Source organism: Choloepus didactylus, chromosome 4 (assembly GCF_015220235.1).
Source record: "Choloepus didactylus isolate mChoDid1 chromosome 4, mChoDid1.pri, whole genome shotgun sequence".
Taxonomy (NCBI): domain Eukaryota; kingdom Metazoa; phylum Chordata; class Mammalia; order Pilosa; family Megalonychidae; genus Choloepus; species Choloepus didactylus.
Genome location: NC_051310.1, coordinates 118,530,333 through 118,543,706, shown reverse-complemented (window position 1 = coordinate 118,543,706; position 13,374 = coordinate 118,530,333). Strand labels below are relative to the sequence as shown.

General features: G+C 41.9%; 1 protein-coding gene across 2 annotated transcripts in view; it reads right to left on the bottom strand.

Annotated features, from left to right (window-relative positions):
* RORA (RAR related orphan receptor A) overlaps window positions 1-13,374 on the bottom strand; it is a 715,442-nt gene that overhangs the window by 311,567 nt on the left and 390,501 nt on the right. The window lies entirely within an intron of this gene.

Below are 13,374 nucleotides of genomic sequence, written 5' to 3'. Positions count from 1 at the left end.
GTTCCCTTGTATGTGATGAATCACTTTTCTCTTGCTACTTTCAGGATTCTCTCTTTATCTCTGGCATTTGACATTCTGATTAGGATGTGTCCCAGAGTAGGTCTATTAGGATTTATTGTTTGGAGGATGTTGTGCTTACTGGACATGTATACTTAACGTCTTTCATAATAGTTGGGGAAATTTCAGCCATTATTTCCTCAAATATTCTTTCTGCCCCTTTTCCCTCCTCCTCTCCTTCTGGGACACCCATGATGTGAATGTTTGTGGGCTTTGTGCAGTCATTCAATCCCCTGAGACCCTGCTCTATTTTTTTTTTTTCATTCTTTTCTCTATATATTATTCTGTAAGATTTTGAATGTCCTGTCTTCTAGCTTGCTGATTCTCTCTTCTGCCTGTTCCAATCTGCTGTCGTATGCCTCTAGTGTATTTTTAATCTCTTCTATTGTGCCTTTCATTCAAGTTATATTTCTTTTCATAATTTCATTCTTTATGCTCACCCAGTGCCTTCTTAATGTCTTTTATCTCTTTAGCCATGTTTTCCTTCATCTTCTTGAATTGATTTAAGAGATTTGTTTCAACATCTTTGATTAGTTGTTCCAAATTCTGTGTCTCCTCCAACGTTTTAATTTTTTCCTTTGGCTGGGTCATATCTTCCTGTTTCTTTTTTTTTTTTTTTCCCTCATTTTTATTGAGATTGTTCAGATACCATACAATTATCCAAAGATCCAAAGTGTACAATCACTTGCCCCCGGGTACCCTCATACAGCTGTGCATCCATCACACTTAATTTCTGTTCAATTTTTAGAAACTTTTCATTACTCCAGACAAGAAATAAAGTGAAAGATGAAAAAAGAAAAAAAAGAAAAGGAAACTCTAATCCTCCCCATCCCTAAACAACCCCCTTCAATTGTTGACTCGTAGTATTGGTATAGTACATTTGTTACTGTTTATGAAAAAATGTTGAAATACTACTAACTGTAGCATATAGTTTGTAATAGGTATATAGTTCTTCCTTATATGCCCCTCTATTATTAACTTCTAATTGTATTGTCATACATTTGTTCTGGTTCATGGAAGCGATTTCTAGTATTTATACAGTTGATCATGGACATTGCCCACCATAGGATTCAGTTTTATAGATTCCCATCTTTTGACCTCCAACTTTCCTTCTGGTGACATATATGACTCTGAGCTTCCCCTTTCCACCTCATTCACATACCATTCAGCGCGGTTAGTTATTCTCACATCTTGCTACCAACACCCCTGTTCATTTCCAAACATTTAAGTTCATCCTAATTGAACATTCTGCTCATACTAAGCAACCACTCCCCATTCTTAAGCCTCGTCCTATATCTTGGTGCCTTATATTTCATGTCTATGAGTTTACATATTATAATTAGTTCCTATCAGTGAGACCCTGCAATAATTGTCCTTATGTGTCTGGCTTATTTCACTCAGTATATTGCCCTCGAGGTTTTGTCATCAACTCATTTTTTTTTTTTTTAATATGGTTTTGTTCACTCACCATACATTCCATCCCAAGTAAATAATCAATGGTTCTCTGCATGGTCATACATTTATGTGTTCACCACCTTCACCACTAACTATATAAGGGCATCTGCATTTCTTCCACAAGGCAGGAGGGAGAGTCAAAGAAGGTAGAGAGGCAAAAGAAAGAGGAAAAAAAATGACAGCTAGGAAGCAGCAAAAGGAAAAATAACCTTAAATCAAAGTAGAATAAAGAATCAGACAATAACACCAATGTCAAGTGTCTAACATGCCTCCCCTATCCCCCCCTTATCTGCATTTACCTTGGTATATCACCTTTGTTACATTAAAGGAAGCATAATACAATGATTCTATTAGTTGCAGTCTCTAGTTTATGTTGATTGCATCCCTCCCCTAATGCCTCCCCATTTTTAACACCTTGCAAGGTTGACATCTGCTTGTTCTCCTTCGTAAAAGAACATATTTGTACATTTTATCACATACTCTAGATTTCACCAAGTTACACAATCCCAGTCTTTATCTTTCCTCCTTTCTTGTGGTGTCTCACATGCTCCCCATCTTCCTCTCTCAACCACATTCATAGTTACCTTTGTTCAGTGTACTTACATTGTTGTGCTACCATCTCCCAAAATTGTGTTCCAAACCACGCACTCCTGTCTTCTATCACCCTGTAGTGCTCCCTTTAGTATTTCCTGTAGGACAGGTGTCTTGTTCACAAAGTCTCTCATTGTCTGTTTGTCAGAAAATATTTTGAGCTCTCCCTCATATTTGAAGGACAGCTTTGCTGGATATAGGATTCTTGGTTGGCGGTTTTTCTCTTTCAGTATCTTAAATATATCACACCACTTCCTTCTTGCCTCCATGGTTTCTGCTGAGAGATCCGCACATAGTCTTAGTAAGCTTCCTTTGTATGTAATGGATCACGTTTCTCTTGCTGCTTTCAGGATTCTCTGTCTTTGACATTTGATAATCCGATCATTAAGTGTCTTGGCGTAGGCCTATTCATATCTCTTCTGTTTGGAGTATGCTGCACTTCTTGGATCTGTAATTTTATGTCTTTCATAAGACATGGGAAATTTTCATTAATTATTTCCTCTATTATTGCTTCTGCACCCTTTCCCTTCTCTTTTCCTTCTGGGACACCAATGATACGTACATTATTGTACTTTGTTTCATCCTTGAGTCCCCAGAGACGTTGCTCATATGTTTTCATTCTTTTCTCCATCTGCTCCTTTGCGTGTAGGCTTTCAGGTGTTTTGTTCTCCAGTTCCTGAGTGTTTTCTTCTGCCTCTTGAGATCTGCTACTGTATGTTTCCACTGTATCTTTCATATCTTGTGTTGTGCCTTTCATTTCCACAGATTCTACTAGTTGTTTTTTTGAACTTTTGATTTCTGCTGTATATATGCCCAGTGTTTCCTTTACAGCCTCTATCTCTTGCAATATCTTCTCTAAACTTTTTGAATTGATTTAGCATTAGTTGTTTAAATTCCTGTGTCTCAGCTGAAGTGTACGTTTGTTCCTTTGACTGGGCCATAACTTTGTTTTTCTTAGTGTAGGTTGTAATTTTCTGTTGTCTAGGCATGGTTTCCTTGGTTATCCAAATCAGGTTTTCCGAGATCAGAACAGGCTCAGGTCCCAGAAGGAAGAAATATTCAGTATCTGGTTTCCCTGCAGGTATGTCTTAGAAAATTGCTCCACCCTTTGATGCCTCAGGTTACTGTGCTTTTCTGCCCAGTAGGTGATGCCTGTTAGCCTATAATTCTTGACTGGTGTGAGGAGGTATGGCCGTGTTCCCCCAGGCTCTGGGGTCTGGTTCTGAATGGAAAGGGCCCCACCCCTTTCCTCCTAGAGAAGACAGACCCCCCAGGTGGAGGTCATTAGCATTTCAATGGTCTCGCTCTCTGCTTGTGCTGTCTCCACCCTTCCCAGAGTCACAGCCCTGGAAACTGAAAATGACTGGGGCTTTCTCCACTGAGAGATTTTATGCTGTGTTCTCAGGCATTCCTCCCAATTCAGGTTGGTGTATGATGAGTGGATGGTCTCGTTTGTCCCCCCGCAGTTATTCTGGATTATTTACTAGTTGTTTCTGGTTTTTTGTAGTTGTTCCAGGGGGACTACTTAGCTTCCACTCCTCTCTATGCCGCCATCTTGCCCCGCCTCCCCATCTTCCTGTTTCTTAATATGAAATTTAATTTCTCGCAATTTTTTGCTGGTGTCTAGTCATCTGATTATCTTGATGAGTTTTACTCTGAAGGTCAGTTTCTTTCTCTCTTGTCCAAGGTTTTGTTATTGATTGGCTTTGCTTTAAGGCTCTTCTTTGATACTTGGTTCAACTTACTCTAGATCTTTAGAATTGCCTGTGTTAAACTGATCATATTTATTCAACTCTTTCACATCTAATTCTTGCCCTGGGTGTGTGGTACAATTTTTAAGACTGCTCTCTTTGTGCATTTGTTTCATCCCCAGGAAAAAGTTCCCTTTCCTCAGTCCCTTCTCTGGGGATCTTTATCGGTTTTGTTTTGTTTTGCTTCTATAGTTGTTTGTTTTTGTTTGTTTTTGTTCTTTTTTAAACTCTCCTTTCATTGTCATTGTCCCTAGCTGCTTCCCCTGCAGGGCAAATTCTGGAACGAGGGTTACCCTGGAGAGGACTTTTCCAAGTCAGTATTTCCCATCCAAAACAGGGCCAGGAACCAATGAAAGGAACACAGACAAGTTTCAAAGGGCCCTGGGGAGAGCGTCAGGAAAAACACCAAAAAGCCTTTTTGTTGGCTTTCCTGACCTGCCAGCAGATGATGGCAAACTTTTCCCTGCAGCCCTAAGTAGGCAGTGTGTCCTTAAACTTCTTTTGGTTCCACCCCTTTAGGGGCAGGACTGAAGCAACGGCCACAGTGGTTCCTGTCTGGGCTGGGCTAAAGCTGCGGTTCAGAGCTGGGACCCAGTGGTCTAAATCGCTGATCAAAAGCCACGGTTGGTATTTGGCTATAGCCCCTACCCCCCATTCTTGGGGAGGAGAGCTTCCACATTCCTCTCATCCACAGCAGCCGGCCAGGGACTGGACCACAGGGAGCTCACCTCAAGGGTGGGGGGTAGGCACCAGCCGCTGCCACAGAGTGAGCTACAGTTTTTTACCACAGTTTCTCAGCCTCTTCATCCTACTCTTCCCTGGATGCTACACAGTGCTCCCCTGGCCTCCAGAATCCCAGACAGTTGTTTCAGACTGTTCCTGCCTCCTCACTAGTTGTTTCTGGAGGAGAAATGAGACCTATAGCTCCCTGTTCTGCCATCTTCCATGAAAGTTCTTACTTACCACCTTTACCCCTGCACTCAAATACCTTCCTCTATGCTCCCCAAATGCTTGGAACATACTTTTCTTATTTTTGCATTGTATTCTAATTATTTGTATTCACCTCTATTCTCTGCCTAGCTTGTAAGCTCCGTGATTTCAGGGGCTGTATCTTATTCATCTTTGCATCCCTAGCAACTAGCATGAGGACTAATGATAGTGATACAGCTACTGAATGCTCACTCTTTGCCAGGCATTGTGCTAGGTGCTTTTATGCAACATGTGACTTTATCCTCACAACAGCCCTACGAGGTAAATACTTATATTAATCCCATAAATGATGCCAGTGAGTGCCAAAGAGTTTAGGTAACTTGACCAAAGTCACACAGCTTGTCAGGGTAGTACTAAAATTAGGAAGTCTGACTTCTGAGCTCCATAATAAGAGCTCAAAGTTTACTGAAAACATAAAAGAAAAAATAAGCAAATGAATGAATGGAAGTATACATAGAAGCACTGCCTTTTGGAGCTAAAAGTGTTCTAGAGAGCATTTAGTCCAAGGCTTCATTTTATTGCTGGAGAAACTGAGGGTAAGAACAGTGAAATGACATGTCTGAGACAAACTGTTCAGTGACTAGGAACACCACTGTGGAAGAGATGGCTGGGTTGGAATACGGCTCTTTCATCTACGATCTGTGTGAGCCTGGGCAAGGCACTTAGCCTCTTTGTTCCTTGGTTTCTTCATCTGTAAAATCTACTTCAGTGTAGCAGATACTGATGGGAAAACAGTGGGGAGTCTGCACTCAACGAAAATTTATCTCTTTGCTTTCTTGTGAGGATTAAACGAGATAATGTAAATACTTTAGAACAGTGCCTGGTAGACGAGAAATGCTCTTGAAATGTTCTCTGTTGGTATTACTGCTAGAATCATACATGTGGGGGTGGACACAGGTATCAGAGGCCACAAACCCAGCTCTTTATAACTAGAGTAGGGAACTAGAACTAAGTTTCAGATTTAGTCCCATCACTACAATTGCTAAAATTTGATAATTTAAAGGAAGTATGGGAATGCTTAGGACAATATCTCTTTTTGTAAATGAGGAAGCTGTAGCCGAAGGAGTGGGATGACTTGCCCAAGGTCTCCAACTCATCAGAGCAGAGCTGGAAGTAAACCGAACCCAACAGCCCATCCATTCCCAAACACCCTCTTGTCCCAGGCTTCACAGCTCAGGTTGTCCAAATGTCCTTGACTCAAGTTTAGCAGAAACACTCCAAGCCAGAGCTCAAATCCATGGCAAGCAAGTCCATCAAGGTCCAGTTCTTTCATATGACAGGTAGACAGAATTACAGAATCATATTGCAACTGAGGATTTATGAGATCCACATTGAAAGAAAGCAGAACTCCTTATCACTAGCTAGTGAGTGAATGAATCAGGATTTTTGTTTCAAACCACACAAGGATATCTACACTAGTCAGCACTCATCAATCAGCACCCACCCTCCCTTTGCCATCTAGCTTCAGAGGGTCTTCATCCTCAACAGCATTAGGTGCCTTTGAAAATGCTGATGCCCAGGTCCCACACCAGACCAACACTAACAGAATCTCTGGAGGTGGGGCCAGACAACAGTAATTTTTTTAAAAGCTCTCAGGTGATTCTAGCAAGTGCTGAGCTAATCTCTAGGCTAGTGAAATATTTTCCACCCAGGACAGTGGTTCTCACTGTGGTCCCCACATCAGCAGCAACACCTGGGAACTTGTTAGAAATTCAAATTCCACATTAGGTATCCTTTGTATTTTCCCTCACAGGAACCCTACTGTTGGTCTTCAAAACACTTAGCAAGGGGTGAAATTACACATGCATTCATTTCACGTCCTTTGTCTATGCCCCTCCACCCCAAATGATAAGCTTCATGAAAGGAGGTTCTAACCACATCTGTTGTTTTATCTGAGTGCCTGATGCCTGACATGCAGTGGGGAAGCAATAAACATAGATTCAGTGAACAAATGAATAAAGGAATGAATGTGAGGTGTGTATAGGCAAGACAAGTTATATCATTGAATTTTCATTCTCAGAATTCATTGCTGTGGCCTTACAGACAGAGAATATATGTATATGCAATAATGCTTTAGCTCACCCAGAAAGAAGAAAGTATGTTTAATTCAATGTAATAGGCAACTAGAAATTTTTAGACAAGTACCAGAAACAACAGAAAAAGAACAGACAAGAAAAACAACAGATATTGACAGGAAAAAAAAATCAACATAATAGCATTGACCAAAAGAGCAACTTTGTCTAAGACACTATTGTTTCGTTAGGTCAGGTCCTTAAATATTTATTAAATGTAGCTTGGCAGTGACCAGTAGATTGATAACCCCTTTGTGAGAAATAATGAAGTTTAAGACATGGTAATTGGCTTTTAAGTTTGTTGGAAGCACAGAGCTTATAGATGTGGAACTAGAAGAAGGATAACATGTTAGTAAGTAGAAAAGTATCATTTTCAATACGCAGGTCTTTGAATGCTTGAACATATGTGCAATTGTCAGATCAGCTGTCCAAATTTTGATTCAGGGCGATCCAAGAAGAGCTCCATGGAGGGAGGGTAAGTTATGGGGTGGGATAATCAGGGGGTTCTCTGTAGAGAGGAAGAGGTGTGGGACTTCGAAACATTCTTGAATCAACTAGGCTTTTGGAAGTTAATTTAGTCAACATTTCTTCCTGCCCTTGCATGAGGAAGGACAGGCATTATCTATGAAGTCAAGACAAACTTTGCCCCTGGTTGTGATTTAGGGGTTCAAGTGAGGAGAAACAATAGTCTCTGTGAGTTTTAAATACAATTTTACTGACACAGACTATTCTTTTCACGGACATTTTCCCTGATAAAAGGAATCTTAAAGTGCCAGAAACTGGGTGCTAGATTCAATAATAAAATCTATGTTTCAAAACTTGGTGCGCTAGTAGCCATAAGCTGTAGTAGTGAAAACAGGCTAGCTGGATTCAAATCTGAATTTCTGCCATTTAATGGCTGTGTGGCCTTGGTATAACATTACAGTCTCCTTTTGTCTCAGTTTCCCCATTTGCAAAATAGGGATAATAATAATACCTAGTTCATATGGCTGTTGCTGTGAAGATTGAGTTATTTATGTAAGGTTCTAGAACTGCTTGGCACGTAAGAAATGCTACAGAAGTATCAGCAATCATTATTTAGAAACCAAACCCAATCTCAAACCCATGAAATCTGCTGTCAAGATTGACTTGTTTATCCGAAAGACAACCTAAAATGAATTGTAACTCAGCTAAGGGACAGGACTGCCACTGGCCAAGTACTCAAGAACCTGAGACATGTGGAAGAGGCCACAGAGGTAACCTCACTGGTAGAAGATAAAACATTGTAAATAATGATCCTAATGGACTAAAGTGGGACTATGTAGCCAGGAACTTCTGGAGTTGCCTGGTGCTGACAGTTGGGGATTAGCTCAGATGATTAGAGCATTGTTTTAAGGAGAAAAAGTTAAAATATTTAACCCTGTTTTGGGCAGCTGACTTCCCTGCTGTGCTGTGGCAACAGAGGTATCTGGGGAGCCTTCTAAATTTCTGGGCTATTGTTTCTGAGCAGAACTGGAGCAATGCATAGTGGGGATGGCTTGCCACAACCCATCACAGCTTCCAGAACACACCTTGAAGTGCATGTTTAGATACTTCTATATCCGCACCCCACATACACACAGAAAGTATGAGTACTATTATCGTATAGGAAAATCAGGCTTGACATGCAGGGCAGAAAAAATGATGTAGCTATTCTGTGGAAGTCATTGTGACATTAATAACTATGTTCACTATTCATTAGAGACTAGAATTTGAACTATGGCAAAGCTATCGCAGTGTCTCATTCAGGAGGTTTGTTTGAATCGGTGAAGTTCCATAGGCGGTTTGATTCAAGGTGGCCTCATTTATAAGTCCCAAGGCCAAGAACTGGAGACATGATAGTGAAAGCCTAGCAGAATCTACAGTAGGCTCCAAGTAAGCCTGCTTCCCCTTTTTACATTTTCATCCTAGAAATGGTGTGCTGCCCCTAGCTCAAAGCATAGTGAGGGAGAAAGTACACCAGACTGCACATCAGGATCCTCACCCTTCCAGTGTCCTCGTCTACAAAAATAGGGGAATTGAACTAGCTAATTTGGAAGACCTTTTCCACTGCTAAAATGTGAACCGGAGATTATCTTTGATGTGCTTACCTTAGATGCAACTTGCATATTTTGGGGCAGGACAAGCAGATGAACAAAATATGGGGACTTCTTGGTTTCCATGGTGAAAAATCTCTCTCCCTCTCACTGTCATAGTTCCTGAAATTTTACTATTATAAATATATTCCTTTAGACATCAAGTCTTCAAATTCTTGAGAGTCTATTAAAAAGTAGATAACCCTGAAAACAATTTAAGCCTTTCATTGTTTCTCATCTCACTGTTTCTCATCTCACAGGCAGGGCAAGTTGATGATTGTTTCCCTACATGACAGCTAAGAGAAGGGCTGTATGGGAACAGAACATCGGACAGGATGGGTGTATCTCATTCTACTTGGGAGTAGGGACTGTGTCCCAAGTCCTAGTTCTAATATAGGTACTGGCACATGCTCGCTATGTTTTCTTTTTTTTTTAGAAGGAAGAAAGGAAAGGAGGAAAGAAGGAAAGAAGGAAAGAAGGATTAATGAATGAATAAACAAGGAAGTATTGAGAGTACTCCCACATCTGACCCGGTCAGTCTGTACCCAAGGACATCTTTCCAACCTGGGTCTAGGTGTTAAAAACAACCCCTGCTCACGAGGGGCAATTTCCAGCCTGGCTGCTGACGTCCCCGAGCTCTGAAAGGGTGCTGGGCTGTCACTGAGGACTATGCAGGGACAAAGCAGCCCAGGCTGCTGCTGTGCTCAGCCCTGCACCAGTTCTAGGTGCTACACTTTTTTTAAGCACTTGATTTAAATGAAGAAAGAAATTGGCTTATATTTTTAGCAGCTCCTGCTACTAAAACTCATTTGACAAAAGTGCCAAAGGGACAGTTAAGTCTGAGTGTGATTTTTTTTTTCCCATGGAGGAGGAGGAGGGTATAATTTATCTGAAAATGACTGGTACTTTCCTGGCCTGAGGACATTATTCTACTGCTCTCTTTTTTTAAAGACATACTCTTTTTTTTTTCTCTCCTTCCCATCAAATTTCAAACTTAAGATATTTACTGTCTAAGCTTTAGTTCCCAAGTCCTAACGCAACCACAGAAAGGAAAAGGTATGTAATCTGTGTTCAGAAACCCCATGCCCTTCAATTACATTTCAGAATTAGAGACATCTAATTGGGTAGACCAAAGCCCCCCAGTGATGCAGGTATAATGTCAAGTTCTTTGTAGGAGTATAAGATTAAACCCAGTGGGAAAACAACTTTAAGGCTGTGTCTACATGTACTGGGTCCCAACCCAAAGTGTACAGTTTCAGGGTGCCCCAAATCTCCTCTTCCCAAATGTTTCTTTTACTGACTTGCCTCCGTATCTGAGATCCCCTCCTATTACAAATATGGAGAGAATTACTGGAACCAAGAACCTTTTTTTTTTTTTTTTAAGGGTTAAGTCTCTGCTAAAATGCATGTTTATTACTTACGAAAGTAACATATTAATCTAATAACACCTTGACTTAAATGAGTTAAAAAACGAGTTAGCTTGCAGATGTGGAGCCTTGTAAGAATGGGGGTTTTCAAGGATTTGGGGCTGGTAAGAAAACATCTGGTGTATATGAAACCCAAAATGAATTCATTTGTTCACTTGTTATTTGAAAGCTTTTTTTCCCCCCTAGAAATGCAGTTATGAAGGGTGGATACGTTCCCAGGGGACAGTCTGCACAAGTGTGTTTTAACCATGAAGTCCCTGAAGGATAATCCTAAAGCGTATCCCCAAACCACCCTGCAAGACAAGGCTTCCATGGGAAACTGCCTTCAGAGGAGTGGGGGCTACAGAGCTGCCTCCTGGGAGAGAGGGGGTCTTCTAAGGAATCCTGACAGAGCACTGGGCCGCCTGTGCTGGTCCCTGGGAAGAGACCGGTTTCATCTGTGGATGTTTGCTCCCCAGGGGACAGGGGTTATTGACTGTTCCTTATTACTGCTGTTTCCAGTCAGGATTCTTGAAGACTCTATAGAAGTCAGTGCCATTATAGCAATCAGCAGACTGTATTATAGCTACTGTCTGATGCTTCTGTGAACAGCCAGGAACAGCCTCTCACTCATGTTTGTAACTCTGCTACTGAGGCTGGCATGTATTAGGTATGCAATAGGTACTGGATGGAGTAAGATACATTTCCGAGAAAAACTGCTATCAGCTCTCTTGGGCATTTCACTGTAGAGGGTCAACTGTGGTGAAGAATAGGCAAGGCCAGGAGAGGCGAGATAAGGGATCTGGGAAAAGAGGCTTCTTGAAGACAGTATGAAGGAGAAGATGGGAAGAGAGCAGAGCCATGGAGGTTGGTGGCAACCGTGAGAAGCGGGGAGCACTGCTGGGTGAGAAGTCCAGTGTCAGGAGTGGCAGCGCCTTCCCCCTACCCTCTCCACCCTCACTCCAGACCTCAGCCGGGAGCAGGGAGGCAAAGAGGGGCAGGTAGGTGAGGCAGGTGGTTCTGTGCATTCTAGCAATGGGTTTCCAGTAAAGGAAGGTTTGGATTGGGGTCCGGAGCATTACAAGGCACTCCTGCCCAGAATAAAAGTCTAAGAGAAGAAGGGCGGGGAAGGGGAAGTAGACACAGCCTTCAGTGATTGTAAAACCTGATTCTGCCTCAGCGGGGTGGTCTACTTACTTCCCGGCAGTGCCAGTGACTGAGGCACGGGGGCAAGCGAGGCCGCATCCTCGGGAAGCCCTGTGCAGGGGAAGGATGCACTGCACCTGGTCCAGACTCCAGGGATGTGTGGCCCTTGAAGAGAAAGCTCCCTGGAGGCACTGAGACAGAAAGCCTCCAGGATATTATTTTATAACTTTGGGAAGAAAGTAACAAAAGCCCAGTCTTGGTTAATAGCTTCTCCAAGGACCACCACTTCACATTTTCCTTCCTTTTCTTCTTCCTGATTTCCCATTGATTTTGATTCTCTCTCATGTTCAGACAACGTCTCGCCACCAGAAGCTTCTCTAGTCTCTCTCGAACCTGTGTAAAGGTGCAGAATTCATTTGCATTCATTATGGTCTCAGGGCAACTCATTTACTTTCATCTTGCAATATCCAAAGAGTTACTCATTTACTTAGATCATTTAAGGATTTCCAAGAGCCCTGCAAAGAAGATGTTAAGCGTCCCCCTCTGCACCCCTCCACTCCTCCCCCCAAAAAACTTTCAAAAGACTTGCAAGCCCCAGTGGGGGAGGTGGTGCCATTAGAAAGTGAGACAGCTGGTCAGAGCATTTAGTGAGAACATACCAAGGAGGAGATGTCTTTCCTCTGTCCCAGCCTGGTTCAGGCCTCACCTTAGCTCATGTGGATTATCGCCAATCTGGAGACAGGAGATACCCCAGAGAGTTTCAGGTCAGTGAGCCTCAGTCTCCACAGGCATGTATTTATACCTTAGGGCTACTGAAATTCACTGGGCCGCAGCTCCCTGGGGCACTGACCTGTTAAACTCTCTCACTTGAGTGGAAGGTGCTATCCTCAGTTACTGCCTCAGTAAGCAAGGGGAAGTGGGGGTGACAGAGGGCTTTTCAAGGCCCTCGAGAGCACACCATGGAGGTCCTAATTTCTCCCCTCAGGAAAAAAAAAATAGTGGTCTGCCAAAAGATAGCAGTCTGGCCACATCTCTAATTTGAGTTCTAGTCTCATAGGAACCCTGCATTAATGAGGGAAGAACTTCCCACATTCGGAGATCTCCAAACCGAACTCCTTCCAGAGTCATCTGTTCCTTACACGGTACAAACTCGCCAGGACAGCACATGGAAAGAGATTGTCAGTTCTTCCATGAGCCTCTGGCGTTTCATGAAGCAATCAACTTGAAGGGTAGGGCCCAGATATTTGAGATTCCTGTAAGGAGATGGTGGGAATCTCACAGAGCAGCAGGAAACTCAGAAGGAAAGGTCAGTACTTATGAAAAACCCTTGCTTCTGTTTATTCATTAATTCACCCATCTATTAATTCATTCATTAAACACATACTGCATTCACAGCACCATGAGACGATCACCATGTTGCCTTACACTTAGTAAACAGCTCTTCATTGGATTGCAGGCTTCTCAGTTTAGCACTGTGCGGCATATAGTAGGAGTACAACACATGGTGTTGACTGAACGACTGACTGATTGAATGAATGAATAGATTTAAAGGTATCCCATTGAGCATGTGACTGTGTGTTAAAACATTCAAAGGTGAGGGGCTACATTATTTGTCTTTGCAGAAAATTATCTACTTCTATCAATGAGATTTTTGCCTTTGTTCTTTAAAAAAAGAATAACTTTCTATAGTTATAAATGTAATATTTATTTGTATTAACAAGAGAATTCATAAATATTTATTTAGAAAAATGTAGAAAATATGGATCATTTTAAGGACAAAACCAAAAATCATCCATAATCCTACCTCAGTGTT